Below are 21,911 nucleotides of genomic sequence, written 5' to 3'. Positions count from 1 at the left end.
GGCAGCCCTAAGAGCTGCCCAGAGCATGCTGTGTGGCACTCCCATGGCAATTTAAAGGGCTCAGGGCGATGGGCGCTGCTATTGCTGCAGTAGCAGCAGCCAGAGCCCCACGCACCTTTGAATCACCCGGGTCTGTGGCAACTGACTCTTTTGCCCCCTTTGTTGGGGGGAGGGCCTGGATCTAAGTAATTTAGAGTTTTAAAAAGCCTTTGACAAAGGCCCTAACAATAGGCAGCAGAGTCATGAGGTGATAAGTAAAGTCTCTCATTGCTTGCAAACTGCCTGAGGGACAGAAAACAAAGAGAAGGGATAAATGATCAGTTTTCAACTTGGCAATAGTAGGTTGCCGAATTTCATGCTCATGCTGAAAAAAGGTTCCAGGATTGTCACTGTGTGTACCACGCTGATGTCTAAAATGACTCTTGAATTTGTGTGAAGTGATGGAAACAGTGACAAGCAGGGCTGAGAGCTCGTTTCATTCAGAACAGCACCATGTTCAATTCCTGGAATTCATTGTCTATTACCATCCTACTTTTAAGTTCTCAGCCATTTTGACTTTATGAATTACAGTTGTGCAAGAGCTTTCATCTACTGTAAGCAGGTATCTATGCCATCCCAAGAGTCGTAAACCATTGTGATATCAGAGGTAACTCAACCAATCACTAGTCTTACTCTGCAGATAATTTGCATACAGCAGTTGTATTGGTTCTGTGAGGCACGCTGCGCTGGTGGACTACTTGGCCTGATTGCCACACCCAAGAAACAGCAAGGGCTTTCAGTTACCAATATAATTATTAACTACATACATATGTTTAATGTTTAAAGTTGCAAGATCAAGCACGAAAAGGTAGGAAGAACCCGAAGTAAAATTGCCTGTGTAGCATAATTCAGTCCTTTTGTGCATGTGAGCTATGATCTAGTGGGTTTACATTATTGCTTGCTATTTGTTTTGATTGGCTCAGGACCCCAATGTGGTACACATTCTATAAACATATAGGAAGATAGGATCCCTTGGTGTAAGAACAGAAACATTAGCAAAGCATCAAAAGGAAATTTTGTTTTTGCAATATTTTCTAGAATTTCCCCCAAATACCCCCTTTTACTGTACCATCACTTTTCTAGGAGCCTCGATCACCGTGCTCCCCCACTGCTGACCCCCCACACTGCCCTTTTGCCACCCTGAAAACCCCGTAGAAAGTGATTTAGGGTCTGTGGGGGAAGGGAGGAAAGAAAAGTTGCCAGTCAAATGTTGCTTGTGTTTCAGTGACTGAAGAGGCTTGCTTATACTAACAACAATTTACTATTTTTTGAACAAGACTTTGAACACTAATTAAATGACACAATAATGATCTCACTTAGTGCTCAGTATAGATCAAGTCAAACTGTGTTCACGGTTTAATCACAGGTTGCTGACACGATGCTGAACGTGATGTGTCTTGATATGTCATAAAGTTGAGGTCAGTATCACATCATCTATTTCAGTTGTTCAGTTTCATTCAAACACTATTTCTTTTTTAAATGTAGATAAGGACAAAGTGTATGAAATCCTGGATCTACTCAGGCCAATTACAAAACTTTCACTGACTTCATTGAAGCTAGGATGTCACTCAAAATATCTAAAGACCTCTCCTGCTTCTTGGCAGTCCTTCGTGGCAGCTGGAGCTGCATTCCCCATGGGTAAGGTCCAGGGAGGGGGGAATCTCTCACCTTGCCTGAGCCTCAAAGGTCTCTTGAGCTTGGACCAAGCATCAGCATGCTGCTGTTTTTTTGTTTTCAGATTGAAAGGCAGTAAATATTTTTAGTTATCTCTAGAAAGCATCCCTGCAAAAATTAATTGTACACTGCACACGGCAGAGATCATTTGCCTTGTATAAGGCAAATTGCTTACCTTTACAGGGGTGAGCAGACATAGTTACCTGCAGATAAATGAAATAACTAAATATAGCAGATGAACAGGAAGCACTGCCTAGGAAGACACCAGTAAGCATCACATATGATCCACTCTTGGAAATGTTAGCAGTTTTAGACAGAAGAGTGTCTGTAAAAATGGCATGGAAAGGGTCTATATTTTCACAATGATTTCCTGGCATTTACATGGGTTTCTTCTGGCTGGGGGCTGATCTGGCCTTTAGCAGATAATGGGATTAAGGATGCATGAGGCCAAACAATGTGCAGCTGTCTCTTCTATAGCTGTACTGACCTTCCAGAGAAAGTAGTAGCAGCAAAAACGTCTTTTTGTAAGTAAACCCACCTGATTCAAAGATGCACCAGGGAGCAGCTATGTTTACTATTTTACAGGTGCTTTTCTGAGAGTAGCCATGCTCTAAAATAGGTTTTAACTGGGTTTCTGGGTAGAAACCTTATTCAGGGGTTAGTTGTACTTTCAGATAAAGTCCATAATAAATGGTGGTGTAAAATCAAAGCAATACAAGAGGCTGCAGCAGGAGGTGTCCTTTATAGGGTGCAGCTTACCCCTTCTTTCTGTGTACCAGATGCAGGCTGTCACCCCAATTCTCCTCCTTGCCTGACCCCCTCTTCCCTTCCTTCCATCTCTGTATGGAAGGGGAGTATGGTGGAATCAGTCCTTAGCTTCTGCCCACATTTGAAGAATATTTTAACTTTTTGCCTTATTTGGGTTTGCTAACTGTACGTGAGCCATTTTATGAATCAACATAGGTCCATTAACTTTATAGAACTATGGGTATGTCTACACTACCACCCTAGTTCCAACTAGGGTGGTACTGTAGGCAACTAGAGTTGCAAATGAAGCCCGGGATTTGAATTTCCCGGGCTTCATTTGCATAAAGCCAGGCGCCGCCATTTTAAAATGTCTGCTAGTGCAGACTCCGTGCGTTACTCCTCGTTTCACGAACTAGAGTGGTAGTGTAGACATACCCTATGCTATTTACATAAACCTGAGGGTATGCCCAGTATATGTTAACCTAAATAGAAAATATAGGGCCTGATTCTGTTCTATATGACTTTTAAACGAGTGTGTAACTTCTTTGACTTTGGTGCTCTTTCTCCTGATTTATACCAGTGTAACTGAAATCAGAATTAGGCCCATGTTTTTTTACATCATGATTACTGTAAGGATGTTAAGTATCGTGGAATCAACTAATTGAATAATCAATGCATTTTTGCATCGACTATTCGATTAGTCGATAGAGCGGTGCTGCCCCTTTGAAATGCCACTGCGGCATTTCAAACAGGCAGCACCGCATGGAGCCTGGGGGTCAGCTGGGGAGTCCCCAGCTGACCCTGGGCTCCAAGCAGCACCGTTGCTTTGAAATGCCACCCATGGCATTCTAACTGGCAGCACTGCATGGAGCAGCTGAACCCAGGCTCCCTGTGGTGCTGCTGCTTTGAAGTACCCCCTTCTCCTCCCCTCCCCTCCTTGCTGCCTCTATCTGATAGAGGTAGCAAGGGGCGTGGGGGGAAGCGACTAGTTGACTATCCTGTCTACTAGTCCTTAACATCCCTAGATTACTGGCGGATAAAAAGAAAATAGTGAAACAATATTATTAATGAAATAATTAAATACGCCTCTTGAGAGGTTTGAAGTTTAAAAATACAGGTGTCATTGCCTGGAATACAGTAGGCTGTGCCAAAGATAGATTGATTTTAATATTTCATACCTTTTCAAAGCATGTCCCATATCCAATGTGTACTTTTCATTTGATTTTACAATTTTTATTGAATGTTTCCAATCAGATGAAATGTTGAAAAATGAGAAATACTTTCTACAAAAAATGTCTTTTGGTTGAAATTTAAAACATTTTGAAACTTTCTGGACAGCTTTAATTTCCACGCATAGCTGAAATCGTTTTCTTTTTAAAATAGTATAGATGCACTGTAATTGCAATAAATGCACTGTCCAAACTCTGTCACATTGTTTCTGTGTGACAGGTGAGGCAGTTCTCCTCATTTCTACAAGCATTCACTTTTCCAGCTTGTGCGTGTGCCCAACATGATGTCACCAGTAGTGGTAGCAGCCTTACATGATATATTCCCATTAACACAGAAGACTGCACAGTCTGGTTCAGTGCAGAGGAAGAAGCTACCAGGAATCTGGTATTTAGTATCTGGTTATTCTTACATGTTTTAAAAATCATTCAACATCTGGGGAATTTTAATGGTGACATTTTGGCCCTACTGAAGTCAATGGGAATCTTGTTGCTGACTTCAACAGGGCCATGATTTGGAAGCGTGAAAAATCAGTATTCTGTCCACAGTCAACATTTGTAAAGTTTCATTGCTCATAACTGGGCAAAGTTTTTATAGTTCAGCTTGACTTTTGATTTATTCAATATAATAAAAGGTTCAATCCTGAAATTTCTACTTAAGCAATATGGTCTCTGATTTTAGTTACTAATGGGGTTAAGAAAAAAGTTTAAATCTAGATCCAAACTTTCCCAGAGTTTTAGAAGGTTTGGGCTGATCTGGGCCCATCTGTGTTCTGATCTGGGCCCATCTCTAATTTCAGTTACCATTCTAGCTGAGAGAGGGTTACAGAAATGGGCCCTAACACATATCCTTGTGATTGTACTGAGTCATCTATGCAGACAATCCTAGAATGTCCGTATTTTTAAATAAAATCTAATTACTACTGTTTATAGATGTAGGAAAAACTAGTAAATAAGTAAATTAAACCAAATGATTCATGCCCCATTGCCTATTTTTCTTAGTGTTTTCATGTTAAATTACTATGTTTTGGAGGTGAACAACCTGGCTATAAATAAACACACCAATGTGAAGCTTAGAATACAAGCTCTTAAACCTGGCTTTTTTTATAAATGTTGGTTTGGACGAAGTCATCAGTTTTAAAAATAACAAAAAGGAAAAGAGCAAAACAGAAGTTTTTTGGTAACAGGTGACTCTCTTTTTCACACTTCAACACCTAAGAAATTCATGGCCTGCTTTTGCATTTCTTCTCACCCAAATGGAGTCAGCAGGCAGACTTGGGTGCCCCCCAAAATACAATATCAGCTCCGTTATTTTTACCAATATCACAATGACATTTTGCTGGCTGTTTAATCATATTTAGTCATAATAAAAAGAGACATTAATTTTTGTATGGAAGACCCTTTTTCCTCTCCAATTAGATTATGAATTTTTGGGGCAGAGACCATGTCTTATTATGAGTATGTACAGCATCTACCACCCAAGGTATGTGATTTTGGATGGTTTCTTTGGGCATTATTGCAATACAAATAATAAAGAATATTTCAACACATACTAAATACATTGTGTGAGAACTGTTTGCTTCTTCTTCAACTGATGGTCTTACAATAGTATGCCACTGAGGGTTTATGCATGTGCACCATGCATCCAGCACTGGAGATTTTTGAAGTACAGGCAGTCCCTGGGTTACGTACAAAATAGGGACTGTAGGTTTGTTCTTAAGTTGAATTTGTATGTAAGTCGGAACTGGTACATATTGTAGGGGAAACTCTAGCCAAACATTTTCCAGAGCTCAGTTTTATTCTCCCACACCTCACTTCTCTCAGTTCTTTATTCTCAAGCTGAGGTGTCTGCTGAGAAAAGCCGCTCCGTGTCTCCCTGGTCTGCTGGGGGGAAGCAGCTAGTGCGGGGTTGCCTCACCCCGTTTGTAAGTAGGGATCCGATGTAACTCCATGTAACCCGGGGACTGCCTGTAGTACTATTGGCCCATGCATGTTCCCTGGATCACAGTTTCTTCCAAAGAAATAAAGCATGGGGCAGACCAATTGTGTCTCCATTTCTGACCCAGACCATGCCATGATAAGAAGGACCTATTAGTGTCCTCTTGCATGTGATGTATATTGAAAAAATACAATTGTACATTGTTTTATAGGGTTTTTTTAACCACTTTTATAGTAGTTCTAACTAGCTTGATAGTTTAGGAGAAGAATTTGGGTTTCTTTTTGGAAACTTTTGTTTCTCATGAACACTCCCCCCCCCTTACCCATGTGTGGGCACTAGATTATGTCAACCCTCCCCTCTTCCCGGTTTTAAATTCTGTGTGTCTTGCCTGCATTCCGTCAGGGTTAGTAACAAACTTCAATGCTGCCTCTACTGCTTGAGAGAAGCCTGCATTTCAGCCAAGTGCAGTATCTGCCAGTCTATCCCCACCCTTACTCAAGAACATTGGACTCTCTGCCTCCAGAATCCTCATGGAAGTCACTGTGAGATCTCATTTGTACCCTGGCAGGCATTGGCCTGAGACTGCCAGGAGACTGTCTCCAACTTTGGAGTTGAAGGCTAGCACTAGGGCCTATTGGTGACATAAGGAAGCACATACCTAAGCATTGCAGTAAGTATTCCTCTAGACCTAGGCAGGGGGAGACTCCTTCCATCAGTTTCAGTCAAGGGGATGGAGTGTGCCCTAAAGTGCACAAGCATGAAAAGAAGTAGCACAAATCAATGGATCTGCCAGTACAGAGTGTGAAACAGAATACACAGTCAACATCGGCCTCCCTCAGAGCTAGAGAGCCAATCACTCTGGGGAAGACCAGCATCATTCAGTTCCTATACCAATTCCAGGAACTGAAAAAGTTCCTTTAGAATCATAGGGTTGGAAGAGACCTCATGAAGTCTTCGAGTCCAACCCCCTGCTAAAAGCGGAACCAATCCCAACTAAATCATCCTAGCCAGGGCTTTGTCATACCGGAACTTAAAAACCTCTAGGGATGGAGATTCCACCATCTCCTTAGGTAACCCCTTCCAGTGCTTCACCACCCTCCCGGTGAAATAGTTTTTCCTAATGTCCAACCTAGATCTCCCCCACTGCAACGTGAGACCATTGCTCCTTGTTCTGTCATCGGTCACCACTTAGAACAGCCTTTCTCCATGCTCTTTGGAACCCCCCCTTCAGGTAGTTGAAGGCTGCTATAAAATCCCACTTCACTCTTCTCTTCTGAAGACAAAATAAACCCAAATCCTTCTAGCCTCTCCTCATAAGTCATGTGCTCCAGCTCCCTAGTAATTTTTGTTGCCCTCCACTGGTCTCTCTACAATGTGTCCACATCTCTTCTGGAACTTCCAGAACTGGAAGCAATACTTTAGATGTGGTAAAGAAGAATAATCACTAGCAGTGCTCCTACTAATGCACCCCAATATACTGTTAGCCTTCTTGGCTACAAAGGCACACTGTTGACTCATATCCAACTTCTCATCCACTGTAGAACTGTCCCCAGGTCCTTTTCTGCAGAACTGTTACTTGGCCACTCTGTCCCCAGTCTGTAACAATGCTTGGGATTCTTCTTTCCAAAGTGCAGGACTCTGCACTTGTCCTTGTTGAACCTCATCAGATTTCTTTTGGCACAAACCTCTAATTTGTGTAGGTCATGCTGGATCTTGGAAGGGTCTTCCAAGAAGACTTTGGGGAGGTTTGGAAAAGTACCAGAGCCCCAGAAAGTGTTTGCTTTGGGAAAGCCAAGGTTCCCATGCTTTCCGAGGCTCTCTAATTCAAGAGACACAATATCTACAGCACTAGACATGTCATATCTGAGGCACTCCTTACCAGTGTTCCCTCTAAACCAGTGGTTCCCAAACTTTTTGGCAGCACGCCCTCCTTTTTGATTTTTGAAAAACCCTCATGTCCTCCCTTCCAAATGGCAGGAAAACTTGTTGAGCAAAAAAAAAAAAAAGGAACTAAACAGGGCAGTAAAACTTGATGGAGGGGGCTCCCCCTGGAATTTATTCACACACCCCCAGTTTGGGAACCCATGGTCTAAACTGCATGCAATGGCACAACTTCACAGGAGATTAACCGGCCCTGCCCAGCCAGTCAGCTCAGTGCACAGAACTCTGAGCCTTTGACTGGGTGGGGCTGATTAATCATCTGAGAGACTGTGTGGCCATGCAGTTTAGAGGGAACACAGCTCCTTACCCCATATTCCGGGGGTACATACCTCTGACATCTTTGAGGGTACCACCGATGGAACTAGTTTCTGCATTTTCATCTTTGGAGGACTCAGATTGTCCACCTGTCATTATGAGTACAATGGAGGCAGAATCCTCCATTCCAGCTCCTAGATCCACAGTTTTCCTGCACTATGGGGCCCTCCTCATCTCTCATGCTGGCCCTATTGGGGATCCTGGTCCCAGTATCTGCCCTCGGAACCTGTTTGTTCCACTGGAGGCTTTGCCTATTTCATAGTCTCTGGCACCTTTGAGAAGCTGATTGGAACCAGCATATCTCCAAAGGTAGTGCTGGTACAAGAGAGATTCCTGTCATCCTCACCTGATGCAGCAGTGACTTTGACATTCCACCCCCACTTCCTTCTGATTACTACTACAACCAGTTCCTGTGTAGACTGGCCAGAGAGCTTCACATTCCCCTGGAGGAGATCCAAGACATTCAGCATGAGCTGCCATAAACTTCACTCATTGGTGCACAGCAGAGTCATTCTACCAATCAATCATGCCATCCTCAAGCCAGCTCCCACAGTTGGGCCTATGCCAGCCACATGTGCACCTACCTGAAAAGGGGCAGAAAAAATATGATGTACCAGCCAAGGGGTCTGAGTTTCTGTTTTCACAATACCACTCTACCCCAGTTCATCTGTGGTCCAGGCAGTGACTCAACCAGCTAAGCAACAGCCTCCATGCTTCATCCCATCTCACAGGGCGGGCACATGACTGGACCTTTTAGACTGCAAAGCCAGCCTGCAGTTCAGTACTTGGAAATATCCGGCGTTATTTGCTTGTCATTTATAACCTACTAGCAGATTTAACCAGCATTGCTTGGGTCCTTCACTCAATTAATTGTTGTTGTTTGGAAAATAAAATGAAAATGTACACGCTTCATTTCCATCATTGCTCTGGGGTGAGGCTGGGGTTGAGGGGTTTAGTATGTAGGCTGCCCTGGGGAGAAAGGACTCCTGCAGCAGCTCAGAGCCAGTTCAGAAGTGCCTCTTCATGACTGCTGCAGCTCCAGCCGGCACAGCTGGGGGAAAAGTGCATGTCCTCCTTCCCCGGCAGGTCCAGGTTCATCTGTCCCCTGTGCTCTCCAGCCAGAATGAGGAATGTGGCAGGCTGTGCACTTTCCCTTTGCTCCAGACAAAGGGGAACAGACAGTAGTGTTCCAATATGAATTGGGGGAGGGGAGTGGAATTGACCCTCCCCCACTCTGCCTAAAGGGCACTTGGGGGTGGGAAGGTTAGTGCTGGGGCAGTCCTGGATAGGGGATACCCCCAACCAGCCCCTTTCACCTGCCTGATGATTCTGTCTCTTTTCTGTATGGTTTTATGAGAAGCAATCCCATTTCTGGCATATTACATATTCCTAGCACAACCAAACCCTTATACAGTTTAAGTTATAATAAGAGGAAGCTGTATACCAAATTTGGTGGCCCTAGCTCTTACCTTTTAGAAGTTCTTGATCAAACAGATAGACAAGCTCTCTAAAATATACAGTAGATTCAAATAAATTACTAATGCAATACACGTACTCAGAGACTACCAACAAAGCCAACATTTATTATGTCTGCTCATGCACGACCCATGAAGAAATACGTATATTAATATTCATAGAGAGAAAGAGGGGACAGTGTTTTGAATCATAGAGTGTGAACATTCACACATTCTTATTATATTTGTTCAAATATGAATTGAAAACATCCAAGGATTCTCCTCTCTTCTGAAAATTACTCAAAAAGGTGACTTTTCAAAGAAATGCACTGAACTCCAATCCTCATGCACATTAAAAATGTTTCTCATTTTGTTAATACTCAGAAAGCCTAAAAGGCTAAATGATTTAAATGCCTCAATAGTAAATACATATGGCACTGAGATTCCTATATATTGTGTATATATAATAAAGGGTCTCCTGACGTCTTTCTGAAATTATAACCTTCTCTTGTGAGCTGTTTGGATGATACATGAAATTGCAACATTTTCTTTGAAATTGCCCAAATAGCGAGTGAAAGGAGATGACCAAGGAAGAACTCTTTGTGAGACTTGAAATGCAGACTAATTGTATGGCGGTTGAAAGCGAATAGGTAAGAAGCTATAGTTATTTTTAACTGCCTACATTTTGTTCTGCCATTGAATGTTATTAATACATTTCTACTTTTTCAGTGTCACTTATGCTGGGGTACATATGAAGACTCTTTAGCACAAGGCATTTCTTTGGAGTAGGACAAGAGCAAGTGATGTGATTAGGTGGGTTCAATGGCAGTTCTTTATAGTGGAATTTGAATGTGTTTTCTTGCTATAGGTTTTAAAAATTAAGCAGAAGAACCTTTTGGCTGAAGTCATGGGAAAGAGATGGGCTAAATGATTCAATAGATATTTTCCATCTCTCACGCCTAGAATATAAAAACTTAAAAAAGAGTGGTCCTATAGCACCTTAGAGACTAACAAAAAAATTATATTGTATAATGAGCTTTTGTGGACACAACCCACTTCTTCAGATGATATGTGGACTTATTTTTCACGTGAGATGGTGAAAAGTTTTCTTTTTGCGGGGGTCATTGCTCTTTCACATGCTAGCTCTATCATACTTCTGTTGGTTCTATGCACATCTCTTAAACCACTGCAGCAAAGATAGATCTAATATGGTGTGGGTAATACAATGGAGGTAGTTCACCAGGGTTAGCCTCTGGCGGGCCACTGCCACTTTCTTTACCTGCACCTCGACAGGTATGGGCACGTGCACCTCCCATTAGGAGCAGATTGCCATTCTTGGCCAATGGGAGCTGTGTGAAATGGCACGGACCGGGACACCACTTCCCACAGCTCCCATTGGCTGGGAACAGTCATCCATAGCCAATGGGAGCTGCAAGCACCCGTACCTGCTGAGGTGTAGGCAAAGAAAGTGGTGGCAGCCTGCCAGGGGCTAACCCTGGTGAACTGTATCTGGCCTGCTGTCTGATTATTGCCCACCAGTGATCTAACAGAAGTTTGACCATTGCCAAAAAGTTTTTTGCAGGCTACAAACATTTGTGATTTCCCATTCACTGAATCTAAAAAGTAAAATATAATAAAATTCTGCAAGTTCTGACTCTCATAAAAGCAAGATCAATTTAGTAACTGTAATAGTTAATATTGTCTGGTGTTAAATTTTATAATATAGTGCTGCAAGTATCTTAAATTAAATAACAGATATAGATTTGTGTATTTTGGAAAAGCTTTTTCTTTTCACACTAATGATGAGAAGTTTCCCATTTGCTCCTAAATGGGCATTATTTTTGTTCCACTGTGGTTTTAGTACAGATGAGGGATGACATGTACTTTACAAGTCCTGAGAGCTCTGTCATGCAGTGTGTTTATTGATTTTTGTATTAGCTGGCCAGTTCACTAATATGTTAGTAGATGTGTGGATACAAGTCACTGTAATGCGCACAAACTAAAGTTAGACCTGTGTAGACCACCTGTGTAGACAGGCCCCTTGTCTTCACAAGGCAACAAAAGTAATACACTTACTCTTGATTGACAGAACTTTTTTGTCATTCACAAGTGCTTAACCCCTGCCTCCCTGTGAACAACAAAGATTTGCCCTGGCAAGTGCAAATGTGAATGCTGCTTTGTCAGCAGAAGTGCTCTCCTGCTGATCAAGCAAAAGCCACTAGTTGAGGGTAAAAGTATTTTGTCCGCAGAAATGCTGAGAATCAGCCTTCACACATGCTGACGATAGCAACGGGGCTGTGTTGCTAAAAGCTGTGTAGTGTAGACAGACCCATAAACAAAAGTTTACTAGACTTTTCTGATCAGGCATCTGATCTACCATTTTTGCTTTCCTTGGGGAATAACGCTTATTTTGAAATAGTTATTTCAAAATAGCATTAGTGTGGACGTTCTACTGCTGCTATTTTGAAATAACTACTCTCCAGAATAGTGATAGAAATGTAGCCGTGTTAGTCTGGTGTAGCTGAAACAAAATACAGGACTATGTAGCACTTTAAAGACTAACAAGATGGTTTATTAGATGATGAGCTTTCGTGGACCAGACCCACTTCCTCTGATCAAATAGTGGAAGAAAATAGTCACAACCATATATACCAAAGGATACAATTAAAAAAAGTGAACACATATGAAAAGGGAAGGAAAGTACATGTCTGTGAGTTAATGATATTAGAGGTGGGGAAAGGTGGATGTCTGTGAGCTAATGGTATTAGAGGTGATAATTGGGGAAGCTATCTTTGTAATGGGTAAGGTAGTTGGGGTCTTTGTTCAGCCCCCCGCGGAGAGTGTCGAATTTTAGCATGAATGTCAGTTCAGAGGATTCCCTTTCAAGTGCAGATTTGAAAGTCTTCTGGAGTAGGATGCATGTGATTAGGTCATTGAGACAGTGTCCTTTCTGGTTGAAATGGCAAGAAACTGTTTTTTCTTTGTGATCCTGTCTAATGTCTGTTTTGTGGGCATTGATTCTTTGGCGAAGTGTCTGAGATGTTTGTCCAATGTACATAGCAGACGGACACTTTTGGCACATGATAGCATAAATTATATTTCTGGATGCGCAGGAATATGTATTCTTGATCTTATAACTCACTTGGTTAGGCCCAATAATGGTGTCAGCAGAGTAATTGTGTCTCCAGAGTAATTTGAAGTAATTACTCCCCAGTGCTTCCTGGGTCTTTAACTTGAGGTAGTGTGTCCACAATAACAGAACTTCCCTTGGACTAATTCTAAGGCTCCCCCATAGTGGGAACATGCTATTTCAGGAGTTTTGAATGTAGTTATTTTGAAATAATTTCCTAGTGTAGACATGCCCTATGTTTTGCCTCAGCATTAGTAAAAACAGTAACTTTCTTACTACTTGTTATTCTTTTTTACCTTAAAGATCTTGTTTAAATGAAAGGATGAAACTGTTACAAAGTGTGACCTGTGTTATAGAGATCAGATTAGGTATTGTACATGTATCTCTTCTGGTCTCAAAATCTATGAAAAAAAATGTAAATAATAAGTGTCACGTTTGTTAATGCTATGGATCAAAGTATAACTGAGAGGGAAATAAACCTTGCTCTGAATGTTTTGAAAACTTGATGGCATTTTGCAATGTAAAATTTTCAGTTGAATGCTCAATTAAGTGTGCAATTGCTCATGCAAATTTCCATTTTCAGTAGTACTGGTTCTTAGTTAAATTACTCATGCAAAAATATTTTTATTTGAGCATGCAGCTGCTCAAGCATCTGGACCATATTTAGTACTTAAGTTAAATCCTTTTGACAAGTTAGTTTTGCTATCTTTCACACCAATATTGTTTCTTATTTAACAAAGCTAGCATGGAATTACTTAATTTTGTTTCTTTTATCTAGTATGTCTCATCCATATGATGGGAGAATTTCCCACCAGAAGTGCCACAGAGTCCTTCCTTGTAGAAATTTGTGGGGAGCACCCCACCCTCTTCTAGTCCTCTTCTGATGGGGTAAAAGTATGGACACAGAATCTACGATTAAAAAAAAAAAATCTTGAAACATATCACAAGCTAAAGAGCTGCCTATTGGTTACTGTTGAAGAAAAATGGTCAGACTGGCACCCCTGCATTCCTGCGTAAGGCAGTGAGAGGGAGCAAGAACCCCTTACATTGCTGCACTAGACCCAACGTCTGGATAGGCAGGAATAAGCAGGTACACTCAGCTGTTTAATCCTTCCCCACAGCAGGTGGGCAGGCATCATGGGCTTAGTGGTGCTGGCTAGCAAGGATGGGGTGGGGAATGTGCAAAATGGTGTCCCATCCTTGCTAGCCAGCACCACTAAGCCCATGATTCACAGGTGGTAGAAGCAAACTACAAATCCTGACTCCTGGGGGCAAAAAGCGACTGTCCTGGCCAAAAGAGGACATATGGTCACCCCATGCTTTTTGTTGAAGAAAAGGTATTTTATGATTTAATACAGAGAGAATTGGGCTGTCAAGAGGCACGGTGCCCCCGCCTAGCCCTTTGTCCATTTTATCATGATATGCGATGGCCCATGAGGCAGTCAGACATTAGACGTGGCTGCCACAGACTATGTATTTGTTTTTCTCCATGACCCACAAAGTGCATGAGGGGCAGTCACTGGGTCTGGCAGGAACCCACAAATCTGTTTTGCCAAATTTTGCCAGGATTTGAAGTTCATATTTATTCCAACGCAGAAGGCAAATGAGGCCTTTTGATATTTGTTGAGAAAAACACAAGGGAGACAGAGCCTCAGAATAGTCAGTAGCTAGGTCGGTCTTTTTGGATGTGGAAAATCCCAACTCATGTCCCTGAAATGAACCAGGCAGTCCAGGGACTTGTCCTGAGGCTCCTACCTATCAGGTTATAGTCAATTTTTGTTTCTGGCTCAATGAATATTTATACAAAGTGGAGTAGCTCTAAGTGGGGAGACTGGCAGTGTCTGAAATGAGCCTTCTAGCCTTTGAATTGGATTGTACTAAGCAAATAGTAAGAGCTTACCTTGGACTTCGCCGCTGAGCTTATAGTTTTCGACTACGTCTAGATTGCATCCCTTTTTCGTAAAAGGGATGCAAATTAGACGTATCGCAATTGCTAATGAAGCGGGGATTTAAATCTCCCCCGCTTCATTAGCATAAAAATGGCTGCCGCATTTTTTCAGCACGGATCTTTGCCGGAAAAAAGCGCCAGTCTAGACGTGGATCTTTCGGAAAATAAAGCCTTTTCCGAAAGATCCCTTATCCCTCTTAAAATAAGGGATAAGGGATCTTTCAGAAAAGGCGTTATTTTTCGAAAGATCCGTGTCTAGACTGGCGCTTTTTTCCGGCAAAGCTCCGTGCCGAAAAAAAGCGGCAGCCATTTTTATGCTAATGAAGCGGGGGAGATTTAAATCCCCGCTTCATTAGCAATTGCGATATGTTTAATTTGCATCCCTTTTACAAAAAAGGGATGCAATCTAGACGTAGCCTTCATGTTCTGGTTACTTGGAGCTTCCCAAAATCGATGGAGCTAACCCTTGAATCCAGAGCAGGGTGGGCAGTTCTTGACTAATGGCTTTCTTTTGGAAAAATGCTAATTGGTTGAAACCAAAAACCAGTCTGTGGAGGAGAATAGTTGTGACAAATTTCTCACTTAAACAAAAAATTTTTTTTTTCAAATTTATTGAAAGACACTCCCTGCTCCAAAATTTTTCTAAACAAAGAAGTACTAATTTTTTGGACTTCATACAATGTTGTTTTGAAATGTAAGTTAACTGATATTAAAAAAAAATTAAAGCATTCTATACATTCATTTTCCTGCTTCACAATGTAGTCCCTCACAGAAGGTGTGAACTCCAGAATCCTTTGTTTTACATTCCAGCCATAACCAAGGGATCTACAAAAGGCTACTAAATACCTTGCCATAGGATTAACTTTTGTGGTAAGCCCTTCTTATACAACAAAGCTCTGGGAAAGGTCTGATTTAGTCTAATAATCATCATCATTATAATAATAATGACTATAAGATCTGCACCAGTGTTCACTGGGAATCTGTCAACTTCATTGACTTCACTGTGTTTTGAATCAGATTCATGAAAGAGGAACCATTTTATCTTCTACTGAAGTGCAGCTACCTCTGAGGTGGAAAGTGATAGCTGTGCATGGCTGCAGGAGCTCCATGCTAGGGCTGGGAAAGGAGCTGCTCCTCCCACAGCAGCCCTGACAGCTCCATGATGGAGATGGGGAAGGGGCCATTCCCCTCCCACCCCTGCTGTGGCAGCTAGATGCTGAGGCTGGGGGGGCACCTCTCCCCCGGCCATGGCAGCCAACCCAGGTCTGCTCTAGAGCTGCCACTGCTTCCATGGCTCCCACCTAACCTAGCCTAGACCTGCTCTGGCTGGTGCCCCTTCCCCAGCTGTGCTCACCAGAGCTGCAGGGGACTATGGAGATGTGCTTCTCACCTGGCCCCAAGCTGCTGTGATGAGAGAGGGCTGGAGGTAGTTCTCTCTCCCCAGGGCAATCTACACACCGAACACCTCATGCTCAGCCCCACCCCAGACTAACCCTCCCAGCCAGAGCCCTCAGCCTATACCCCAAATCTCTGCCCCAGTCCTGAGCCCCTCCCACATCCAAACTCCTCATCCCACACTGTCTTGTGCAGAATGACTTTTGTTCTGTGATACGTCGCCTCCATATTGGTGCATGTAACAAAAGTCATTCCACACATGGACATAGAAAATTAGAGGAAACACTGATAAGGAGAATATAACTTTGTAAACTGGCATCTGGCCGGAGACTGGGACTAGGATTTTTGAGCACCAAAGTGGCCAGCAGCATCGTTTTCCCTCTGTTCCAAAAAGCTGCATCTTCTGCATGCTCTTGCTGGGACATTGATTCCAAATTGACTCAGACAGAAGCACTCCTTCTTAATCTATCAACAGCACTCCCAGAAACACATTGTTTTCTTTTGAGGTCAGTTAGCCAAACACCAGCCAACCCTGATGCTGCTTGTCTTGTGAAATATCATAGCAGTGCATGACTCTGTGAGTGCAGTGCAGGCAACATGTAATTGCAAATGTAACTGATGTCCAGGTAGTGAAAGGTTATAGGCCCTGATCCTGCCAACTGCTCTGCACAGGCAGACCCCAAGCCAGTGCAGAGCAGCGTGCGTCCAAGCCACAGTCATAGAATTTAAGGCCAGAAGGGACCACCAGATTATCTAATCAGATCTCCTGTTTAGAACAGGTCACCATCACCACCTAGCCCTCACAAACTAAACCCAGCAACTTACACTAGCCCAAAGCCATGCAGAGCAAACTGCAGGATCAGGGTCTTACAAAAATTTTAAAATATGTTCTCTAGTCCAATAACTTGCAGTTGAGTTAGGGCGTAAGTAAAGCATTTCCCTTCAACTTGCTTCTTAGAAACTGAACATTCAGAGAATGTATTATTGTCAATGAATTCCATTGCAGGCCCATATGCAGGAATTTCTGGGGTGTGTGTGTGTGTGTTTTGTAAATGTGGACCACAATTTTTTTAAATATAAAGAAGTACAAAATAGTCATGCAATGAGTGTGCATAAGAAAGGTTAATGAAAAATTTGAGTGGAAACAATGATTAGTAAAAATGATTTTGTTATAACATATTAAAAATGTATGCAGTAATAAAGGGTTTCTAGAAATTACCTTCTGGGATCTGCTGTAATATCGTAAGTGAAAAACAATATTCCAAAATATTCCAGTCTTTGTTGCAGTGAAATTATGGCTTGTCAGTGTTATATGCATGAGTAACTATTTTATCTTGGTGAAATAAATTGCCAATTTAGGATAATGTGGCTAGTGTCTTCTTGACAGTGTGTTGAGCTGATTGGAGCTCTGGGGTGGGATAATCAGTATGGAAGTTCCATAAGCTCATTGCGTGTGATTTCTTTTGTTTGCAAACAGCCAACTGGAAACTACAAACCTACTTCAACTGTTTCCTCCAAACTGGGACCAGTCGGCACTGCCTGACATAGGGCACACGGTACTCTTTGACCTATTAGCATGCGGTTCTTCCCCCCTTAAAGTGCAGCTTGTGAAGCCGCCCCTGCGCCCCTAGAAACAGCCCCTGGTTCCCTGTGCTCACCACGTGTAAGGGAGCCGCATGGCAAAGCAAAATGGCATCAGCAAGATGGTGCCGGCCGATAGGAGCCTGATGTAGCCAAAAAGCCAAACTGGAGGATTTTTTAAAGAGGCAGCATCCTTTTTTTCCCCTCAACCAAATCTGGCGGCTGGGGATTTCTTGTTGTTGTTCAACAACTTTTCCCCCTCGGCTCTTGGCTCTTTGCACTATATCCAGCACTATTTTTGCTCTTTGCCTGTAACGCGTTGGCCACCCCTGTATTAGGTCATTCAGGAAGAGAACTTTCTTATACTTGTTTCTTGTGAAAAGGTAGACCACTTAAAATACAACCGTCAAACTAATGAGAAGAGGTTCATGTGGTGTTTCCAGTGATGGAAGTGCAAGATGGAAATATATAGTTGGCATGTTTGATGTAGACATGAGCACTGGGCAGTGAATTGAGACCACCATCTCATTCCACAAGAGTACATGACTGTACAACCATCAGATCATAATGATTTTTTGACCATTTGCTCTTGACTCCAGATAAGGAATTAGACCATGAAACTCCATAGCTCAATGCTGATTTTATCCCCATAAGTATTTTTAAATGAGTATTCTGTAGCATTTCATAGTAAGAGGAATTCTGAAGATTATCAAGACATGTAAAAAATATTAGAGAAAAACGTATAGTTTTCCTCATTAAAATGTCTGCCACTCTGATTACAAAGCAATTTTTATATAATTTGCTACAGTAAAGATAGTATTACTTTCAAGTGTGAAGGGTGGGCCCTGGAAATGTTTGGAGTGTAGCAGAGCTTGTTTTCGTTATTGAAATTTGACCAAATTAATATCCATGCTTGTGTGCCCAGGTGAAACATACCCAAAACAACTAGAATATGAAAGCCTCGAAGAAAATTAGTTTTGGTTTACTTAAATAGCTTGATTCAAATTTTGGAAAAAAAAAACCCTCATAGATTTCTTAGGCTCAAATAAACCTTCTCTCCCTCTTCAGGTTTGGGGTGTAAACAGATTTGGACTGCGAGGGAGGGCTGGGAGCTGGCATGTGGCTTAGCTGGGCTGTGTGGGCAGAGACAGGGAGCCGGGGGCAGGCAGGGAAGGCAGGGAGCTTGAATGGGGCTCAGCTGGGCTGTGGGGGGTGGGGAGCTGGTGCGTGTCTCAGCTGGGTTGGGTGGGGGGCACTAGAGCAGGTGCATGGCTCAGCTGGGCTGGGGAGGGTCTGGGAGCTGGTTGGACCAGGTTGGGGCAACCATGAGAGGTGCCTTCGCACCTCCACCCTGTGGTACAGGCTGATTGGCTTCTGGATTTTTTAGTATATTTCAGTATTAAACAATTAATATGTTCAGCTAAGTAAGGGAAACTCTAGAAACAATCCAGGTAAAGGTACAGAAAGTTGAACATCTTTAGTGCAAAGCCCTTAAGATCTAAATCTTTCCTGTGTAACTTACTCTAATCAGCTCTGAATTCTTTCAAATTGTTTGTCTCCAGGCACAGAATTGGTGTATGCTGCTCTCCCTCAGAACAAATCACAGGAGTTGCCTGGGCATGATGCCAGATATACAAGGGCTGCATGTTGCAAATGCACTTCCTAGCCCCTTTGCCAGCATGAGTCTGACCTGGTGGATTTCATAGCAGTTGTGATTTTTAACATCTTGTTTATATAAATGAAAGACAGAATGTTCAGAAATACTCAGTGATTGGGTGTGTGTGTGTAACTCGATTCACCTTAAAGGGGCCTGACGTTTAGGCAGTGCTGAGCACTCACTGCCAGTCAGTTTCCTGCACTGTGTCTCAATGTGAGGCATACAAAGTTACTAGTCAGGCTTGAAGATTTAGGCCCCGAATTCAAGTTAACAGTGTCCTTGCAATAGACAGATGTAGTGAAGAAAGCAGTGCTGAAATGGGGAAAAGCCCTTTTCATACCTATGATGGGTTGCAAATTTGCAACTATTTTGGTTTCAGTTTCTTTGCAATAGAAATGCTTGTAAACAAGCCTCCCAAGTCTCATCTTTCTCTGGGCAATTTTATCTCTATATACATTACTGCAGGATCCTTCCCAGAATCATTGTTTCACTCCCAGATCTGCACTGCCAGGTCAGAATAATATGACTCAGTACCAATTGCATGTTAGGACTTTATGATTTTCATAAGCAACCTTTTCAAAATTTCAGCCATGTTTTGAACACCTACTCATTACAACGACCCTGCAGACACTTCTGCATTTGCTTAAACTGGCATGCATGTGTATTTGTACAATCAGGGCCAACAACGCTGAAAGATAAAAGAATCCAGAATGTTTTACTGTAGAGATTAATAAAAAAAAAAGAAGGGACATAATAGCATAGTAACAAATGATGTAGAGAAGAGAATCAGGAACTTCTTTTCACTCTTTGCCATAATTCAAAGACAGGACAATATTCAAGAACTTGGAATGGAGCTGATTTTAAACTGATAAAAAAGAAATCTCATTTTTTTCTGCCTAACACAATAATCCTGTGGAACTCATTGCCACAAGGCATCACTGGGACTCAAATCTTAGCAACATTCAAAAAAGGATTGGACCTTTATATGAGGGATGACAATGAGTAGTCGACTAGCCTAGGCTTATCAGCTAATCTAGTCGACGACTTGCATCCCTCCCTGTTGCTGCCTCTCTATCAGAGGCAGCAAGGAGGGGGGAAGCAGGAGCCGGTGCTGGGGGAAGCTGACGTAAAAGCTAGTCATCCCCCCCCCCGGCACTGGCTCTCAAGTGCTGCCTCCCCCCGCGCTGGGGAGGGCGGGGAGCCAGGGGAGGCTGCCACTCTGGCAGTAGCCCCCATCCATGGGGAACTTGGACCCCCCGTGGTCAGGGACTGTTGCCATGAAGCAGCCTCTGTCCAAAGAGGGTCCGAGCTCCCCACAGACAGGGGCTACTGCTGGAGCAGACTCTGTCCACAGTGGCCAAAGCTTCTTTGTGGCAGCCTTCACCGCTCCCCCCTCCAGCCGCCACCCTCCAGCAGCATCTGTCCTTGGGGAGCTCAGACCCCCTACGGACGGAGCTGCTGCCACCCTGCGCTGCTGCCTCTCTATCAGAGGCAGCAGTGTGAGGCAGACAGCAGCTGGTCTGTGTGGGGAGCTGGTTTTTAAACTGGCTCTCCTCATGGACTGGCTCCCACCTGGCACCCCATGCTGATACAGATACAGAATAGTTGAATAACTGCTAAGAATTCATGCAGTTAGTCAACTATTCTGTTATCTGCTATCTAACATCCTTTCTTTATATAGAGAAAGTCCAATTCCAGAGTGACACAAGTAAGGATTAAAAAGATCAACTAGAAAATTGGAAGGGATAGAAACCTTCAGGCTTTAGGTCATAATCTGACTTTTGATTGACTGGAGTCAGGAAGAATGTTCCCTGTGGACAGGCTATTCCACAGTTGTCCACTGCAGTATTTGTTGCATCTTTCTCTGCAGAAGCTGGTGCTGGTGACTGTTGGGGATAGAAGAACAGCTAGATGGACCCTTGTCTGATCCAGGCTGGAAAAGCCAATGTTCTTAAATTAGCTAAACCTGATATCCAGAGGTGCGGAACACCAGCAGCTTACAAGGAACCAGGAATTTTTCCTAACTATTGAAGTGACCAAACATGCCCAAGCAGAACTTCAGCCAATGCCATGAAACATTTCCACACATGCAACAGAGAGTAGCCCTGTGAAAGCCCCAACCCAAACCACCTGACACATTAGGAACCAGGGATGCGGGAACAATTTGTATAGTGGGGGTGCTGAGAGCCACTGAACAAAACTGTAAACCCTGAATATGCTGGAAACTATTTGAAGCCAGGGGGTGTTACTGCACCCCCACCCCTAGTACTAGCACTTATGCCAGAAACTGCACCACACACAATAAAGCAGTTCCTGTGGCAACTCATTAGCAACACCCTCCTCGACGCACTACAAAATCTGAGCACACTAACCAATAAAGAAACCTGTCACTTACACACGAGCAAAAATATTGTGTCTACATGCCACTTATATCAGCCAGAAGAGACCTAAAAGTTGCCATCTATTTCCAAGATACACTTAATTATAGTTAAAAATATATGAATATATACAGCCTTCAACTCTGAAGTCTTCTGCAGGTTGCTGCCCTCTCCTAAATTTCCTGGAATAGCAGAATTGAAACTTAACCTCTGATAGATGCTACATCGTCCTGGGAACACGGCCAACCTCAGGCACAACACCATCATGAGCCAAATTAAAAAAAAAATCATGAGACTGGCTTCAAATATTGAGCTAGCTAGATTGATTTGGGTCTTTTTAATGTGTCTTTACTTTCTGAGCCTTGAGGACACACACAGATCATGTTTTCAGCCTTTCTCTGCAAACTTGAGGACTTAAAACACTTTTTACATGAAAACTGATGGTGCATTTACACTATAGAGCCTATGTTGACATGGCTGTGAGAAC

At 42.8% G+C, this 21,911-nt stretch overlaps 1 long non-coding RNA gene across 1 annotated transcript; it reads left to right on the top strand.

Moving 5' to 3' along the window:
- Positions 1-431: 431 nt before the first annotated feature.
- On the top strand, positions 432-19,470 carry LOC112547113 (uncharacterized). Its single transcript, XR_003090860.3, has 6 exons — positions 432-847; positions 1,406-1,457; positions 9,904-9,985; positions 10,065-10,148; positions 17,286-17,364; positions 18,952-19,470. It is a non-coding gene; the product is annotated as an uncharacterized LOC112547113 (long non-coding RNA).
- The last annotated feature ends 2,441 nt before the right edge of the window (positions 19,471-21,911 follow it).

Source organism: Pelodiscus sinensis, chromosome 1, assembly GCF_052426305.1.
Source record: "Pelodiscus sinensis isolate ZL-2025 chromosome 1, ASM5242630v1, whole genome shotgun sequence".
Taxonomy (NCBI): Eukaryota; Metazoa; Chordata; order Testudines; family Trionychidae; genus Pelodiscus; species Pelodiscus sinensis.
The sequence above is the reverse complement of the archived record's forward strand: the minus strand, read 5'-3'. Positions and strand labels throughout refer to the sequence as shown.